This window comes from Aegilops tauschii, chromosome 3, assembly GCF_002575655.3.
Source record: "Aegilops tauschii subsp. strangulata cultivar AL8/78 chromosome 3, Aet v6.0, whole genome shotgun sequence".
In the NCBI taxonomy this organism is placed as follows: Eukaryota; Viridiplantae; Streptophyta; class Magnoliopsida; order Poales; family Poaceae; genus Aegilops; species Aegilops tauschii.
Genome location: NC_053037.3, coordinates 628,356,807 through 628,373,794, shown reverse-complemented (window position 1 = coordinate 628,373,794; position 16,988 = coordinate 628,356,807). Strand labels below are relative to the sequence as shown.

General features: G+C 44.2%; 1 pseudogene; it reads right to left on the bottom strand.

Moving 5' to 3' along the window:
- Nucleotides 1–8,005: 8,005 nt before the first annotated feature.
- On the bottom strand, nucleotides 8,006–9,197 carry LOC109764508 (uncharacterized; annotated as a pseudogene).
- Between the last annotated feature and the right edge of the window lie 7,791 nt (nucleotides 9,198–16,988).

Below are 16,988 nucleotides of genomic sequence, written 5' to 3'. Positions count from 1 at the left end.
AGGCCATCATCTCCAGAGAAGTGGACGCCGTGAGTGTCAGCCCGAGGGTCATCGTGCCGCGGATGTAACAGAGGATCCGCTTCACGAGAGTCCAATGGGAGTCACGAGGGGCGTGCATGTGGAGACACACCTGCTGAACAGCATACTGAAGATCCGGTCTGGTGAGAGTCAAATACTGAAGAGCACCGACGATAGACCAGTAGAAAGGAGCATCCGACGCTGGCGAGCCCTCGAGAGCCGAAACCTTGGCCTTCGTGTCAACAGGAGTAGCAACAGGGTGACAGTTGAGCATGCCAGCACGCTCAAGAAGCTCATGCGCATACTTCTGCTGATGAAGAAAAAAACCGTCCGGGCGCCGAACGACCTCAATGTCAAGGAAATAATGTAGAGCACCTAAGTCCTTGATGGCAAACTCGTCACGCAGCCGAAGAGTAATCAGCTGAAGAAGAGCTGCGGAGGAGGCCGTCAGGATGATGTCGTCGACGTAAAGGAGCAAATATGCAGTCGTGTCACCATGGCGATAGACAAACAATGAGGCGTCCGAACGAGTGACGCTGAAACCCAGTGTCCGAAGAAACCCGGCAATCCGCTGGTACCAGGCGCGGGGTGCTTGCTTGAGCCCGTAGAGAGATCGGGACAACAGACACACATGGCCAGGAAGTGAGGCGTCGACGAAACCGGTGGGCTGCTCACAATACACCTACTCCTCAAGATGGCCGTGGAGAAAGGCGTTGGAGACATCCATCTGATGAACAGGCCAGCCTCGGGACACCGCGAGCTGGAGGACGGTGCGGACCGTGCCCGGTTTGACAACCGGGGCAAACGTCTCAGTGAAGTCCACTCCAGCGCACTGGCGGAAACCACGAACCACCCAGCGAGCCTTGTAGCGCTCAAGAGTACCATCCGAGCGGGTCTTATGGCGAAAGACCCACTTGCCGGTGATGACGTTGGCGCGAGGAGGCCGGGGAAGCATTGCCGCAAGCCAGTGTGGATCACGGAGGGCTGCGCGAGCGGACGCGGGAAGAGGAGACGGCTCCGCGGTGGAGGCGGCGAGGACATACTCATCACGCGAGTACCGAAGGCTCGGACGATGAACACCGGTGTGGGCCCGTGTAACAGGGCCAGTCGGCGCCATCGGAGCCACCGGCGAGGCGGCCGGCGACACGGGCGGCGAAGCCACCGGCGAGGCGGCCGGCGTAGGAGCCAGCGAGGCGGCCGGCGTCGGGGCCGGCGAGGCGGCCAGCGTCGAGGCAGCCGAAGTGGCGTCCGAGCCAGCAGCGCCCGATCCCGCGGCGCCCCAGTCGGGGGCGGCGGGTGAAGGAGGGGCGCCAGCCGCGCCGTCGGGGTCGGCCGAGGAGGCCCAGGATGCAGGCGCCGGCGTGGGAGCGCGAGGACCGCCAAAGCCCGGAGGCGGTCCACGGGTCGAACGGGGCCGTGCACCTGACGGAGTCGCCGGAGAGATGCGCTTAACCAACCAACTCATGTGACGATGCAGGTGCATAGATCATCGATGGTGAAGAAGTGCTACGCCAGGAGTATACGACGAGTGGCCGGAGTATCAGGCCCAGGTGTACCGGTTTCGGGTTTCCGAGCGACAGCCATTAGTCAGTTTAGGTTCACGCTAGTGCGAGAGAGGGGTACAAACTCATGTACTTCATAGTTCTGCTCTCACTCATAGTGATAGCTCTTCTCGCGTATATCATTGTTTAGATGAATGACCACGTAGTTGCAAGGACTTGTATCGCTATTTTCGAGATGATGACGATAGACCACTTTGTGTTGGATGATGATTATGATGATGACATGATTTAATGCTATGATTACATTTGTATGTGTATGATGCTAAAGATTATTGTATAAAGCCTGTTCATATACAAAACAAATATGCAGAAAAAAAGAAAAGTAGAATATTTTAATATTTTATATGCAAAAATGTTAATAATATGTATGAAAAATGTTTACTTGTAAAAATATGTTTGTGCAAATCCAATTTATTTGAATCATGTTCAAAAAAATATACAACTATATTTTAAAAAATGTTGCCGTGTATTCATAAAACTGTGCAAACTATGTATTTTTTAAATGTACGTCATGTGTTCGAAAAATGTCTACCACGTATCCGGAAAATGTTTCATGTGTGCTCTAAAAATGTTCACTGTATACCGAGAAAGAAATAGATATGAGTTCAAAAGGAAAACCATAAAACTACAAAGAAAACCTAAAAAATCGAAGAAACCAAGGAAACCACGGAAAAGGCAAAAAATAAAATCCGAAAAGAAACAAAAAATGGAGAAGAAACAAATTGTTAATAGACATGGGCTGAAAAGATAAATAAACCAAAAAACGACAGCGGAACAAAAATGAAGCAAAAGGAAAACCGAAAAAGAAAACCAAGAATAAACAAAGAAATCAAAAGTAAAACAAATAAGGAAAGAAAACCGATGAAACCCATGAAAAAACAAAGAAAAGAAACGAAAAAACTAACGCCCACACGTGTGACATCTTGCACATCATCCACACGCCTCGATCACCACTCATTTTGCCACGTATGAACAGATGACAGGAATCTTCTTGGTTTTTTGGCTTAAAAATGTTTTACCTCCTAATTAAAAAATTGAATTAAAAATCCGTTTTCACCATTAAATCCGCCACAACAAGATCTTCAAAACTAGACCCCATGTTGATATGTTTTGACAAAAAATTTTTTTGCCTAAAAGTTGCCACTATAGTTGCCATAGTGCTTAAACTAAAGTTGCCATGTGGCAATTTTAGTTTGTAGAGCATGGCAATTTTAGTTTTTTGATGATGACAATTTCAGTACTTTGACCATGAAAATTATTTTTCGTATGAACCATGGCAATTTTAAGTGCATGTATCATGGCAATTTTAGTTTATGGTTCATGGCAGGTCTAGTTTCTTAATTCTCCGTTTTATAATATGTCAAAATTTACCTTTAAATGTAGAAGAAAATAGCTGAAACATAACATGTCAACTTCAGTGCAAACATCATGGCAATTCATGTGCAATAGATATGGCAACTTTTAACCCCCCAAAAAATTCGTCGAAATATATTGATATGAGATCTAGTTTTGAAGATCTTGTCGCTAGGGATTTAATGGTGAAAACGGATCTTCAATTGGATTTTTCATTTAAGAGATAAAACATTTTAAAGGCTGAAAATCTAAAAAGATTCCCACATGCATGCATGCGGTGACGTGGCGTGGTCTGTGTGTTATATGGCATCTAGACGGGTTTAGCTTACACCACATGTGTGGGTGTTAGCGTTGTCCAAAAGAAAAGGTATAATGAAGAAAGAAACGAAAAACCAAAGAAAAATGGTGAAAAAATAAAAAAACTCCATAAGAAAAAAAGGCAAAGTAGAGTTGTGTTCAAAAGAAAAAAAAAACCAATAAGAAGCCAACAAAGACACAAACAGAAACCAACGAAAACAAGGAAAACAAAGAAACTCAAATGTAGAAAAGAAAATAAAATACAATGAGAAAAATAGAAGAACATGAAAGTAAAAGAAAGTAGAAACAAAACAAAAGAAAACAAATGAAAACCCAAAGGAAAAAAGAAAATATAATGAAAATGAAATGAAAGCCTGAAGAAAATGGGCGAGAGAATCGATCGAGCCAGCGACAGCCTGCATGCGAGCGAACATGTGCAAATAGGCCAGCCCGGTACTGTAGCGCCTATAGGCAAGCACTTATATATCTCAGTATGGGCGATACATAGATGTAGCGGTTTCAGATAGGCGAATAACGATGCGATTGTGGCATATCGCCTGCGATTTAAAATTGTGGCAAAACACTGGAGAACAGTATTACAACTATGTAATCGGATTTTACCATAACAGATCTTAACTTCCGATAATTAGTTAACACTAGCAAAAGGACCCGTGCGTTGCAACGGGAGAAAAAATAATAATAATCTCCAATGGCATGACCATATTTTGCTGCATCACCGAGATAGACTATCACTCTCAATTTTTTCCAAAAATCTTAATTTTTTTTAAATTATGAACATTTTTTTGAACTCATGCACATATGTGAAATCGTGAACATTTTTCAAATTCATGATCAATTTACAAATTTTTGAACATTTTCTAAAGTGAATAATATTTTTTGAATTCATGAACATTTTATACTATTTGCAATCATTTTTTAAATCATGAACATTTCGTTTGTTATTGTTGGTAGAGTATTATTACTCAGATTTCAACCATATATGCCACTCAAAATTCCCCTCTCCCTAAAATTTCACGGCTATTTAGTTGACCAATAGCTGTCTGTAAAGAGACAGTTGAAAAGATGATTTTATCCATGACCATCACGGGCATTGCCATTGGGTGTTCATGGCCACCGATAACTTTTTTGTTAAACAATTTTCAGGAGGTGGCACACTATCTAGCCAAACGATGCATGTACTCATTTTGGAATTAGTTTCACATCTCATATTTTTGGCATGATTATGAGGCGAAAGTCTTAATTAATTTTAAACTGAAAGTGCAAAAAAATGTATTAATTTATCTTGCAAAACAAATGAAAATTCTGACTTTCTGAACACCAACTGAAGGTGATTATTTACTGCTGCAGTTAACTGTTACAATATATGCTTGATTGACGGATCTAAACAGGGAGTACATACTGTAGTAGGATCAATGGTATCTTGTTAGCGCTGCTGCTGTGGGATTTTTTTCACGCTTGGTGGTTCACTGGTTTCTGAACACCAACGATGATAGCTTCAAGGAAAGAAACATCATCCTTAACTCGGTAGCTGCATCTGTCCAACACGCCGGCGACGACTTCCGAACCAAAACTGGGCGGCGTCAGCAACATCTCAGCCAAGAAAAAAAAGTCGACGCTGACATGACAGACGAAAACGGTGGAGACGCCGGGCATCTGTGCAAGGTGGGCGCGGCCTCCGGCGGCACCTCGGCCATATCTGGGCATTCCCGATGGCATCTTGGACAGAGAAGAAACTGAACATCCGCCGTGCACCGAACAATGCTGCGGCACGCTGCCGCTCTTCTTGACTCCATCTTCTTCTTCCTGCACTGCACAGCAACCGGGACTCCAGGAGCGGTGCCACTACCCGCTGCTCTATCCTGCGCATGCCTTCATGTCTGCACACATGGCAGGTAAGAGGTAAACTCATCCTCTGTCATGGGCTCATGGCCGCAATCACAGGACCTGCCCTCGAGGCGTCCTGATGGGTCCTTGAGCCCTCGGCATGAACAAGTACTCGCCGCTAACGGAGAAGCAGCGAAACGCCACGAGCTTTAAATGGAGCTCGAGCGTTACCTCTGCGCATAGCCCGTGCTCTTCGCCACTGACAACGGCGACCAAAGCCGACATACAGGACGCCATGGACAGGGTGCTCGTTCTGGACGCCGCGTACCCACTCCTCTGCTCCCTAAGGTCGTCGAGCTTGTGCTTTGGGCCGTGCTCCCCGACGTCGTTGTGCAACAGGGCCGTTGCCTTGACGTAATACACATGGAGCGGGCGGCTTCTCCAACGGTTACCAACGACGCAGCATACCTCGTAGAAGGCGTGTGGCGGCAGACATGGATGGAAGGCCGAAGCGGCGCGCCACGGCGGCAGCGTGAGCAAGGAGGAGGAGGTCAAGCAGAGCCAGGGAAAGGAAGTACGATGTGGAGATGACATAGGCGAGGGCGAGGGCGTCTCCACGAGCGCAGGGGGGGTTTCTTCCTCCAGCGAACTCGGCGGCGACATTGGATGTTTCGACGAAAATTGCAATTTCGACGAGATTTGATGGAGCTTCTGGTCCAAGGACGCAACCTGATGGAGATTCCGGCCGAGGACCCTTCCTTCTTATACCAGGCGACTCAAATCCGGGTAGGGAAATCCATTGATTGCAGTTGGAGAAGGACACGGTCTCCAATCACGACACGGGAGCAGCAACTCGGACATTGGGAGGTGGCTGTGGCGGCGGCGGCGGCGGCTGGAGGACGCGAGCCTCGTCGTGGCCGCTCGCAGGGCCATGCCCTTCCTTCCTTAGCAGCGCGAGATGGGGGGGAAGGGGAGGACGGGAGCGGGAGAGTCCAGATCGGCGGCGGCCAATGCTGGTCAGGAGGAGTTCGTGCGTGTTGAGAGGAAGAAGAAGGAGATGTCCGGTCCATAAGGGAAGGCCCGTAATAAAAGGATCAATGTAAGAGAAGGCCCGTAATAAAAGGATCAATAGCACGAGCGAGCCTAGTGTGCGACGTTTTTATTAGTACCACCTCGCGTATACGTTTTAAATTCAAAGTGAAAGCGTAAATTCACGTAAAGAAGCGTATGGTGACGGTAAATCCGACAAAGTCAATCCGTGCTTTATTATTAGGAAGAGATTGCAGTTAAAAACTCTTGATCGCATCATTCAAATTCCGTATGCTGTCCCTGGTCACTTATTTGGCCACGGCGGCCTCCTTGGGTTTGTTGCCGTCCTCCCTTCCATAAGCGGAAACAGGGAAGGTCCTTACCAGTCCGGTGGGCGTCTTGAAAGTGATCTTTGAGTGGTCGTTCTTGTCAATGCACATGTCGCAGGAGGAGACCCAGCTGAGGAGCTCCTTACTCTTGACCCTCCTTATGTGCTTCATCTTGCAGTCCTTGACGAAGGCCGTGACCCGTCACCTCGGTTGCCTACGAGACCGGCCTCCCAATCTGCTCGAACGTGTGCGTGAGCGCCTTCTTCTAGCGCAGCCACACGAAGCCGTATAGCGGTTGTAGCCGAAGTCCTCAATTTCCGCCAATAGCACCAGGCCTGGCAGCATGTCGGTCCCGGCCAGCAGCTCCACCACCTTCTCGGCACATAGTCCCGCTCTGTGGTGCACCTCCGCGTCATTTCGGCTCACCTGGATTGCCTGCGATGTCGTCTCGATGGAATAAGTTTAATCTCTCCAAGTAATCTCTGGTTCAACTCGACGGTAGCTGCTGGGGTCTTGTTGGTCTTGGCCGCCGCCGCCATCGCCTGCATTGACCATCACCATGGCCGCCGCCTCCTTGGGGGGGGGGGGGGGGGGGGGGGGGGGGGGGGGGGGGTGGTCAGAGAGAGTGTGAACTACGAGGGGGGTAGAGTGAGATCGTGTGGCATATGGCCAGGCGGCGACCAACTGAGACGCGTTGTCCGCCAAGCCGAGCGAAACGCGGCCTTAACTGCCGTTAGTTGCCCGCCGTCACGCATGTGTTCATCGGCAGGCCCAACCTCTCAAAAACCGGCCTAAAAGGGGCGAATCGGGCATTTTTATGACATGCTAGTTTTTTTGTAAAAATTTAGTGGTAAAGTTTTAATTTTCGGTCAAATTTTGTAGAGTGGTAGTTTTTTGTCAAGGTTGGCGAAAAGTGGTAGTTTTTTTTTGTTCAGCACTCCCTACTAGCCTATTATTAAGTACTTATGTGAAAATCTTGAAAATTACAATTAATAAGAAAATACGTCTCTGCTGTTGTAAAGTTTGAGCATCAGCACAATTGGCTAGAATAGAAAGCACTCCATCATTTGATCTAGCTAAATCCAGTTTCCTTTGTGAAAATCACTAAACAGATCTAATAAATCCAATCCTATAACATGCCAATACTTCTGAGCCTTATTGCGCTTCTTGTCAAAAACATCACCCCTAATTTTTTTTTCTAAACTAAATTCTCTGGCTTAGGACATTCTATCTAAATCATCTAAATCAGTAGGCATATAATTATCCAGAGTTAGATTGCTTACATCCTCAGCAGGACCAAATAAATTCTTATAATCAGGGTGAATGTTTTTTTCTTAGAAGAGGAAGTTGCATATAGTAACAGATCTTGATCTCCTTGCACCACTTCATTGGCAGCGATGTAATAATTATATACTTCTTTCTCTTTCTACTGCTTGCCCTAGATATGAAATAAGTAGTTAAAGCGTCTCCTAGCAACTATTGTTTGAGAAAAGGGAGAGCCAGAATGAGTCCTGACAAAAGTTACAACCACTCATTAAAATCGTTGGAGGAAGGAAATCGTGGAAGAAAATTTTGCAGCAATAGTTCAGGCATCAATGCAAATCGCACCACCATTTTGTATCGGCGATAACTCCCCAATAGTAGCTATTTCGCCGGTGATTTAAAATCATGGATCCACCTTTTGCAAAACTTTGGAGTAGAGTATTACAACTCTGTAATACACTTTATTAAAACAGATCATAGCAAATAAGTACAAGTAGTATTCATCATAGTTAACATTGAACTTAAAAACTCTTCATTGCATCGTTCAAGCTCTGTATGCCGGTGGCCACAGCAGTCTCCTTGGGCTTGCTGTCGTCCTCCTTTCCATAGGCTGAGACGGGGAAGGTCCTCCCAAGTCCGGTGGGTGTCTTGAAAGTGATCTTTGAGTGGTCATTCCTATCGATGTACATGTCGCAGACGGTGACCCAGATGAGGAGCTCCTTGCTCTTGACCCCCGTGATGCGCTTCATCTTGCGGTCCTGGACGAAGGCCGTCACCTCGGTGGCGTACGAGACCAGCCTCCCGATCTGCTTGAAGTTGTGCGTGAGCGCCTTCTTCTGGCAAGCCACACGAAGCCCGTGGAGCGGTTGTAGCCGACCTCCTCGATGTCCGCCAGCGGCATGTTGGTCTCGGCCAGCAGCTCTGTCGCCTTCTCTGCGCACAACGCCGCGCCATGGTACACCTCCGCGCCCTTCCTGTTCTCCTCGATCGCCTGCAACGCCATCTCGATGGAATCAATTTAATCTTTCGAAGCAAACTCGACGCTCGGGAGATGCAGGGGGGCTCATTGGTCTAGGGGGCTTGTTGATTGGGGGCTTGTCTCAAAGCAAACTCTGGCTCAACTAGGATTGGAGGTGGGGAGGGACGGATTTATAGGCATTGACGCGAACTATATAAGGTTGGTCATAGTGGGGAGTAACTTATACTAGTGTCATGCATATGACACTAGTCTAAGTTACTACCTTTATAGTGCAAAGTAACATAGTAGTAGTGCCATAGAGGACTTCATTTATTAGCTTGTAGACTCATCTTGTATTGGGAAGCGCTATGTTACAGTAATATATTATGTTACCACTTCTCATTAACTACATGCCACATAAGCAAAAAAAATTTGGAGTGCGCTATATTACTAGCTAAGTTACTTCCACTATGACTAGCCTAAGAAATTGTACATCTGAAGCTTACCTCTGGAGCTAAGAGGATGTGAAAGCAAAGGTCTGGAGTTGAGGCATGACACTCGAGCGACCTGTGTCAACGTCGGGAGCGATCGGGCGGATGGAATGGCGTTGCTGGTAGTTGAATTAATACTCCTGCTAGTGATGCTAGCACGCGTCTGATGGGACACTTGTTGGTCAAGTGCAACCACCCGAGTTAATTTGCGATTTTCCTCAGCCAGCGTGATGCATGATGCTGCTGGTACTAATAGATCCGTAGCAGCGTTCATTTCAGCAACAGTTTGTTGGGGAAAGAACCTTTGGTTTCTGGGTGTATATACACACCATACGAGGAAAAATAATAATACATAAAATAAAAGTAAAAAAATAAGATTTGTAGAATAAACTTTAATTTCTTTCGCACTAGTATGTAAATTTTTCATGAATAAAAAATGAGCGTCGACATCAGGGCAAAAAAAATATTGGATGAAAATTTTCTTCTTTTCTAAAAGAAGTCAATGGGTTATTTTTCTTTTTGTGGAACTTTTTTTGCAAGTATAATGGAAGGTCGATTTTATTTTAAAAATATTTTCATTTTTTTGACTTTTTAGTTAATTGTTTCTATAAATAGGCTGTATATACACCCATAGACCAATAGTTTCACTCCTAGTTGGTTGCGCCTACTATGCCTGATAGTAGCTGCCCACACTATTCTGCTATGAGTACTTTAATGTAGTGGACTTTCTAGAGGTACACCGATGACAGATGCAAGCGGCAGAATGATTTACTCCCTTTGTTCCTAAATATAAGTCCTTTTAGAGATTCAAATATAGACTACATATGAAGGTAAATGAATGAATCAACACTTTAAAATACGTCTATGTACATTTGTATGTAGTGTATATTGTTTAAAATGTCTAATATTTAGGAACGAAGGGAGTAGTATTTTATTCATGTTAACCGACGCTCTGTTGTCTTACTCAACTTACTTGTTGCTCTCCGATGGGACCAATCTTCGTTGCCGACGAGGAAGATTCTAGGTGGACAAAAATTCAACTCATTAGGATATGCATAGCTAGTACTTCTGTCATAAAGGTTCTAGGTGGACAAAGACTTTGGAAATTTGCTGAGGAATATTTACTGGGCAAATGGAGCTGAATTTTGTCATGAGGCAATGATTTGGATAGGAAATAGTGCCCAAAAATTTTGACGGCAATCAAGAATATATAAATAGCACTTCCATCATAAAGTGTTGTTCTGAACAGAATAGGAAAATGAATATTGTTGAATTATTTTTGAACTAGGCAAACGTTTTTCTACATATTTGACGAAGATATGACCCAAAGAATTTATGAGATTTTTTTTGAAATTTTGGGAATGACAGAAATATAGGTTGCTTCACAACCTAGGGCAAAAATTGACACATGGACATGACACATAGGCAAAACTGATGAGGTGGCGCCTAGTCATAGCAACCCACCACAATTTACAAGGTTATGACCATCTATATTGGTCGTGATCAGGTAGAAATAAGGGCAGTGGACCAGTGCTATCTGCTTTATGACCATTTCGTGTAAGGAAATTACGACCTTTCTGGCCAAAATCGTCGTTATAGTTCAGGGTTTGGAGCCCCCCGACCAGCTTTTGACCAATTGGTCTCAAATGGTCGTAGATTTATGACCAATTCTTTCAGGGTCACTGACAGAAGGTCACTAGTTGACATATTTCTTGTAGTGGATGGAAGGGGATCTAGAGGGTGATTGGGTGGGGGAGAAGAGGGGGAAAGAGCTAGAGCACGGGGAAGAAGATGAGTAGAGTGGGGTGGGTGGTGAGTGGGTCCCACAAACATTATCCTCCAGGACCTTACCGCCGAGGTCTCTGGCGGTAGGGTGTTATAGCCTACCGCGAGGGTCTGCAGCGGTAGGGCCCTTTGCCACGTCAGGTCCCGTTAACTGGCAAACGGCCGTTAACGAACCCTACCGCCAGGCGGGGCGGCGGTAGGCTGTGTTAAGCTACTGCCAGGGCCTCCGGCGGTAGCAAAAGGGTCAAATCTCGAAAAAAAGTCAGACCGGGGTCAGATCCTGTTAAACTACGTAAAAAGGGTCAAAACACGAAATTTTGTCGCCTCTCGCAGCTCCGCTTCTTCTCTACCATGCAACTCTCTCAGCTCAAGGATTCTCTCAAGAAAACATGCAAGTGCGAGAGGTAGAAGAAGAGTACGCAAAAAATTTTGTGGCACCGCACAACTTGTGCCTTTTTCGGTTTCTCTTACTCTTGGCACAATGCAAATACATGGGCTTACGTAGCCAGTGTTACACGGCCAACATGCAGCCACTCACCCACTAACTCCACTCACGTACAGTGGCGGAGACAAGGGGGAGGGGGGAGCAGGGGCCTGGCCCCCCCTAACGATCGAAGGAACGCTTAATAGGGTTTTTTTGAGACAATGGAACGCTTAATAGGTAGTGATTAATTAGCGAAAACTCGTATAATTGCACGTACTTGGCCCCTCCCATCACAAGCATAGAATGAGAAAAGAAGAAAAAGCCCATGAGAAGAAAAAGCCCATGAGACAGCCCACGATTGGACATATGGCTTCCAGGCCCTTGCGTAATTAGCCTCTTCTGTGTGATTAGCGTTGTGCCGCTGCCTTTCCTAACCCTACGCCCCAACTGCCGCCTCCGCTCCTCCCCTCGCCCTTGCTACCGCCGCCCCTCACTGCCTCTGTGATTAGATTGAAACTGCATGTGTGCCGCAATGAGACGAAGAGCCATGCCTCATGCTGCTGTCCGCAATTCTTCAGTCCGGAAGGAATTACCCATGGTTAGCAATGGCATTATGGATTACTGTATTGATCTCTCTCAATTCTTCTGTTGTGATGCTAATGGATTTTAGTTCTTGTACGTGTCGAAATTATAAATCAGATTTTAGTTCTTACTTGTACATGTTGACATTATACATCAGATTTTAGTTCTTGATGTGTCAAAATTATACATCAGATTCGATTCTTTTGTTTGTGTTGTGAGGCTATTTCTGAAACTTGCGCTTGGGGCCTTGGGCAGTTGTGAGTATAGATCAGAAAGCACCCTCAAACACTCTAAAGCTTAGTTAGTTTTTTAAGAGCCGCCAAATAGGAGATGATTTCTTCAGTATTTTACGAAAATCTACGTTGGAAAAAAAATTAGTAGTTAAGTTCGCTTTGGATGAAATATTAATTTTTTCGTTTCATTGATAATGGTAGAGCCAAATTTAAACTAATACAAATGTATACATGTTTTTATGGCCTCAAAGTGACATATTATTATAGTATTATGGTAGCTATTTTTTCGCTCTAGACAATTCTTTTATCAACTCAACTTGACGCTCCCTATACCAAAATCCTGGCTCCGCCCGTGCGCACGTACAAACCCATAACTACTTCCGGCTCTTACTCAACCGGCTAGCTTCACTTTGAGTAACAACCAAGTCTGCAGAACGTTGGATATGCACGTACGAGATAAGCCGCAACTGATTGCTCCCGATTCTTTCTCCTCGTCGAACTGCCACGCGACTCGGCTGCTCCGGCTCCTCAGTGAACGCAGCTAGCTGACTAACATATCCATGCAGATAGACTACTTGCTAATGCAAGGTCACATACACACATTTGTGCCACACACACGATGCCATGTGACGCTTCCAACTTGACATGACTAACCTGTCGTGCTGACGTGCATCTTCCCTAATCTATATGCATTTATTTTCTAATTGTCTAACTCACTACTAGCTTGCATGTACACATGATCTCATCTTCACGTGACTACATGGCCGCAGCTTAGTTGGTTGAGCATGATTACGTGCATGAAACTACTCCCTCCGTTCGGAATTACTTGTCGCAGAAATGGATGTATCTAGATGTATTTTAGTTCTATATACATCCATTTCCGAGACAAGTAATTCCGAACGGAGGGAGTAGTAAATAAACATGATGAAAACCAAAATAATAAGGTTAACTCTAACACATAGAAGTGAAAGACTTTGTATGATCATTAAGAACAGTGGCCATCAATTGACATGAACAAGCAGCACCCCAGCGGACAGTTGCATAATTTTGGAAATTTATAAACTTTAAAAATTGAGCACACACTTGCATAATTCAGACACTTTTTGACGCAGTACTTTTAGAAATTCAGAAACATGGAGCAAGCAGGATTTTTTTTTTGATAAATGTATGTTTACTTTCTATTTCAGTGCTTCAGACATGGTATTGGCTGATGACAACTTCGCTACAATTGTTGCAGTAAGATTCACAATGTGTCGCAGTGGCTTATAATTGATGAAGCTGATCGCAAACCTGAGCAAACTTTTGAGGAGGACATGAAACAAATATTTAAGCGCCTCCCTCGGGCATGTCATCATCTGGCAATTTCAACTCACATACAAAGTTCAGCCTTTAACTTTCTGCTGAGTTTACTGTATTTTGTTCTGGAATTGTAATGCAGAATAGGCAAACTTTTCTCTTTATTGTCACACAGACTCAAATGGTCTCTGCTCCAAATCGGCAGGCTCTCTGCTCAAAATGTCTGCTGAGCATCTTCTTCATTGAGCCAAAATCAATTGTTTGGTGCAGTTCCAGTTTGTTCTTACTCCCTCCGTCCGAAAAAACTTGTCACAAGCTCCCTCAAATGGATATATCTAGCACTAACTTGGTTCTAGATACATCTATTTGAGGGACGAGCTTTTTCGAACGGAGGGAGTACTATCCAATACTAATTTATAAGAGGCTACAATCTCAAGCAGGTACACATTTCACTGCTACAAAATTCTGCAGGCCTGTTTTCCTGTGTGGTGCAATGTTAATTAGTGTTTGGCCCCTCCACCTTTTTTTGGGTTTGGGACTGGCATTGGCAGAGTTAGGCCCCCCTACCCCTATTAATAGTGAACCATTTTATGCACATTTGGTTAGATGTAGTTTTAATATTTCCTGGATAATAATTAATATATAAATATCAAAACAGGTTTGATTGCATTGTACATATGTAATATAACAATGTGAATATTAGCTATTGGTTTGCATTTAATAATAAGCTTTAAAAATGATGGAATTGGAGAGAAATAATCACAGATGAGATTCTGTATGTTGATGCCCTCCACCTAGTATTGTTAGTATACTTTCCCTTTGTCATGCTTACTGGACACATAATGAAAATTATCCATGAATGATTTGGTTTTTCAGATCATTATACATGAGAGTTATACCATGAATAATTTTATATATACACAAATGTTTCAGTCTCCTTCAAGACGTTCAAGTTTTCAGTTCTAACTGCGAAGTTGTCACCTGGCTGCAATGTTTCGGCAGAACCCTAGACGAGTCTGCTGCGACCGTGCTGTGGAAGTTTTTTTTGAGGGGATTGAGGAACACAGCTTCTGTTTGAACGACCTCCTATTTTTCTTTTTCTTTTTCAAGGGCTGCTGGGCTGGAACAATCAGATGGATTCAGATTGGCCTTTTAGTTAACTCCACTTACTATTGAAACAGACTTTCTCTCTCAAAAAAAAAAAATGAAACAGACCGGGCCGTCCAAAGTTGGCATACCAAATGTCCATTGTATCGACTCAGTTTTTTTTTATCTTCTTTTCTTCAAAAAGGAGGAATTCCCAGACGTGGATTTTTGACTGAACATATGCTCCCTAATGAACAGATTTTCTTTTAAAAGAAATCCGATTTTTTTGACATGTTCACAATACTTTAGCAGGCGTGTTTGAAAAATTTCATGCCATATGGGATAACAGTGCTTCGTTGTTTAAAAAGTATAATTAATTATAACATTTGGTGTTTGAGTTTTTATCTCCAAAGTTCAAAATGCTTAAGTTTTATCCCTGAAAATTTGCATGAAAATTGATACTCAAGGACACCTGTTTACTGACGTTAGTCAAGTCAATATAAAAAGTGTTACAAAATGAAAAAATAGGACTAAGTAATACTAAATTTATCGCCTGTTGCAACGCACGGGCATTTGTACTAGTGGTGTACATGTATGCATGGTTTCATAGCTCCTGGCTGTGTACGTAGCATGTTGCAAGTCAACCGTTCTTGGAAGAGGAAGCTACAGGGCGACGCTGATGCAACACCAAAAGCAATGCATGCAAGTACCGTCGAAATAGAAATAGTCACGATGCATGCATGCATGTTCTGCACGTGCATCCAACAAGCAAATTTTAACATAGTTCCTCTTACCTTCTTTCAAATTAAACTAATACTCCCTGTGTGATGAAAATGTTAAGAGCATCTAAGATTAAGAAAAATATCATTCAAAGACGAAGCATGACCACCGAAAAAATATATATCCCTACACTGCCCCGGCGGCTTTTTTTATTACATCACATACTCTAATGAAAATGCATGGTTAATTTGGTGAGATCCAAACGTACGGAACAGCTCGGCCGTTTTGAGTGAGAGCCACACATGTTGTGCTTGCATGCATTCCTTATGTGAACAGAAAGAGAAAATAATTAATATAAAGAATGAACGCATTGCATGCAGCAAAGGTGTGCAGTGATATAGTCATGACAATGTACATGGATATCTGATGATTTAGCTGGGCATTTGGCATGCGTATATATAGTCCATCGGAGTGTTTATATGTTCCTTCCCTGTATGCACTAATATAGAAGTAGAAAGTCAGCTAGCTAAAGCTATACTAGATGTAAGCATGTGATTCTGAGCTAGTAGCAAGGCATTTCAGTAACTATTACTTGTTTCGAAAATCATTAATTCGACGGTCAATTGTTAATTACGTATGTCAGTTAATTACTTTTAGATGTTGGAGTGAAACAAGCAAGCCAAGTGTTTTCGGATGCGAGCACCGTGAAAGCGCAGATCCGGTTGTAGAGGGAGTGTGATGTGCCCTTGATCACCTGACTCCGTTGGTCGTGTCCATGAGCATAGGATGATATCGGTGCCGCAAAGCTCACCCGTCTCATAAATGTCAACTAGCACTGGTTCTCACGCGTCTCCGGAGATAAAAATTCGATAAATAAACATACTGTGGGTAGCAGACAGAAGGAAGCATAAGTCATTCAGGGGCTGTTTGGTTCGTTACCTGAGCACCTTGCCTGAAGAAAATGGGCGCCTGGTAGGCACAGATATTCCCGTGACCTTGGCGTGTTGACGCAGCCTGAATGATTTGCTGTTTGGTTTGCTCCCTGAGCCTCGCATGAACCTGAGCAATATTAAAATAGTAACCCGTGGCCTAGAGTACATGCATGCATCCCAATTTGCTTCTGCCTGAGTCAGGCCTCCGATTTTGGTGGCCTGGGCTTGTCAGGCTGGAGGAGTCCAGGTCAGGCTGGTCGAAACGATGCACATGCACCAACCAAACAAATGCATGCAATTGTCTGGCTTGCATCCGGTCAGGCAAATTTCTCTCAGGTAGCAAACGAAACAGCCCCTCAGTATATCCATAAATAGTTGTTCCACGGAATTTGGGATATTGTGGGGTTTCGGACATGTCAGGTACGACCCTGCCTGAGTCGTTTTGCAGACGTACACCTTAGGACATGTACAATGGTCGGTGAGGTAGTCTTATCTTAAATCTTGCATGTAATTTAGAGATGACAAAAAAACATATCTACAATGGATCATCTCTTAGTCGTATCTTCAATAACTAATTATTCCCAAAAACGTGGTGAGACATATTATGCTAAGAGCTCATCTCTTGCCTTCTCTTAATTAAGAGAAGACAAGCTTTCTCTTATGATTTTTCTCTCCTCCATCTCATCATTTATCCTACGTGGCAATACTAAGATAGAACCATTGTACATGCCCTTTTGATTTGTGTCGTATGCCGCATCCAGGTTGTTCGCCATCTGGACATGGCG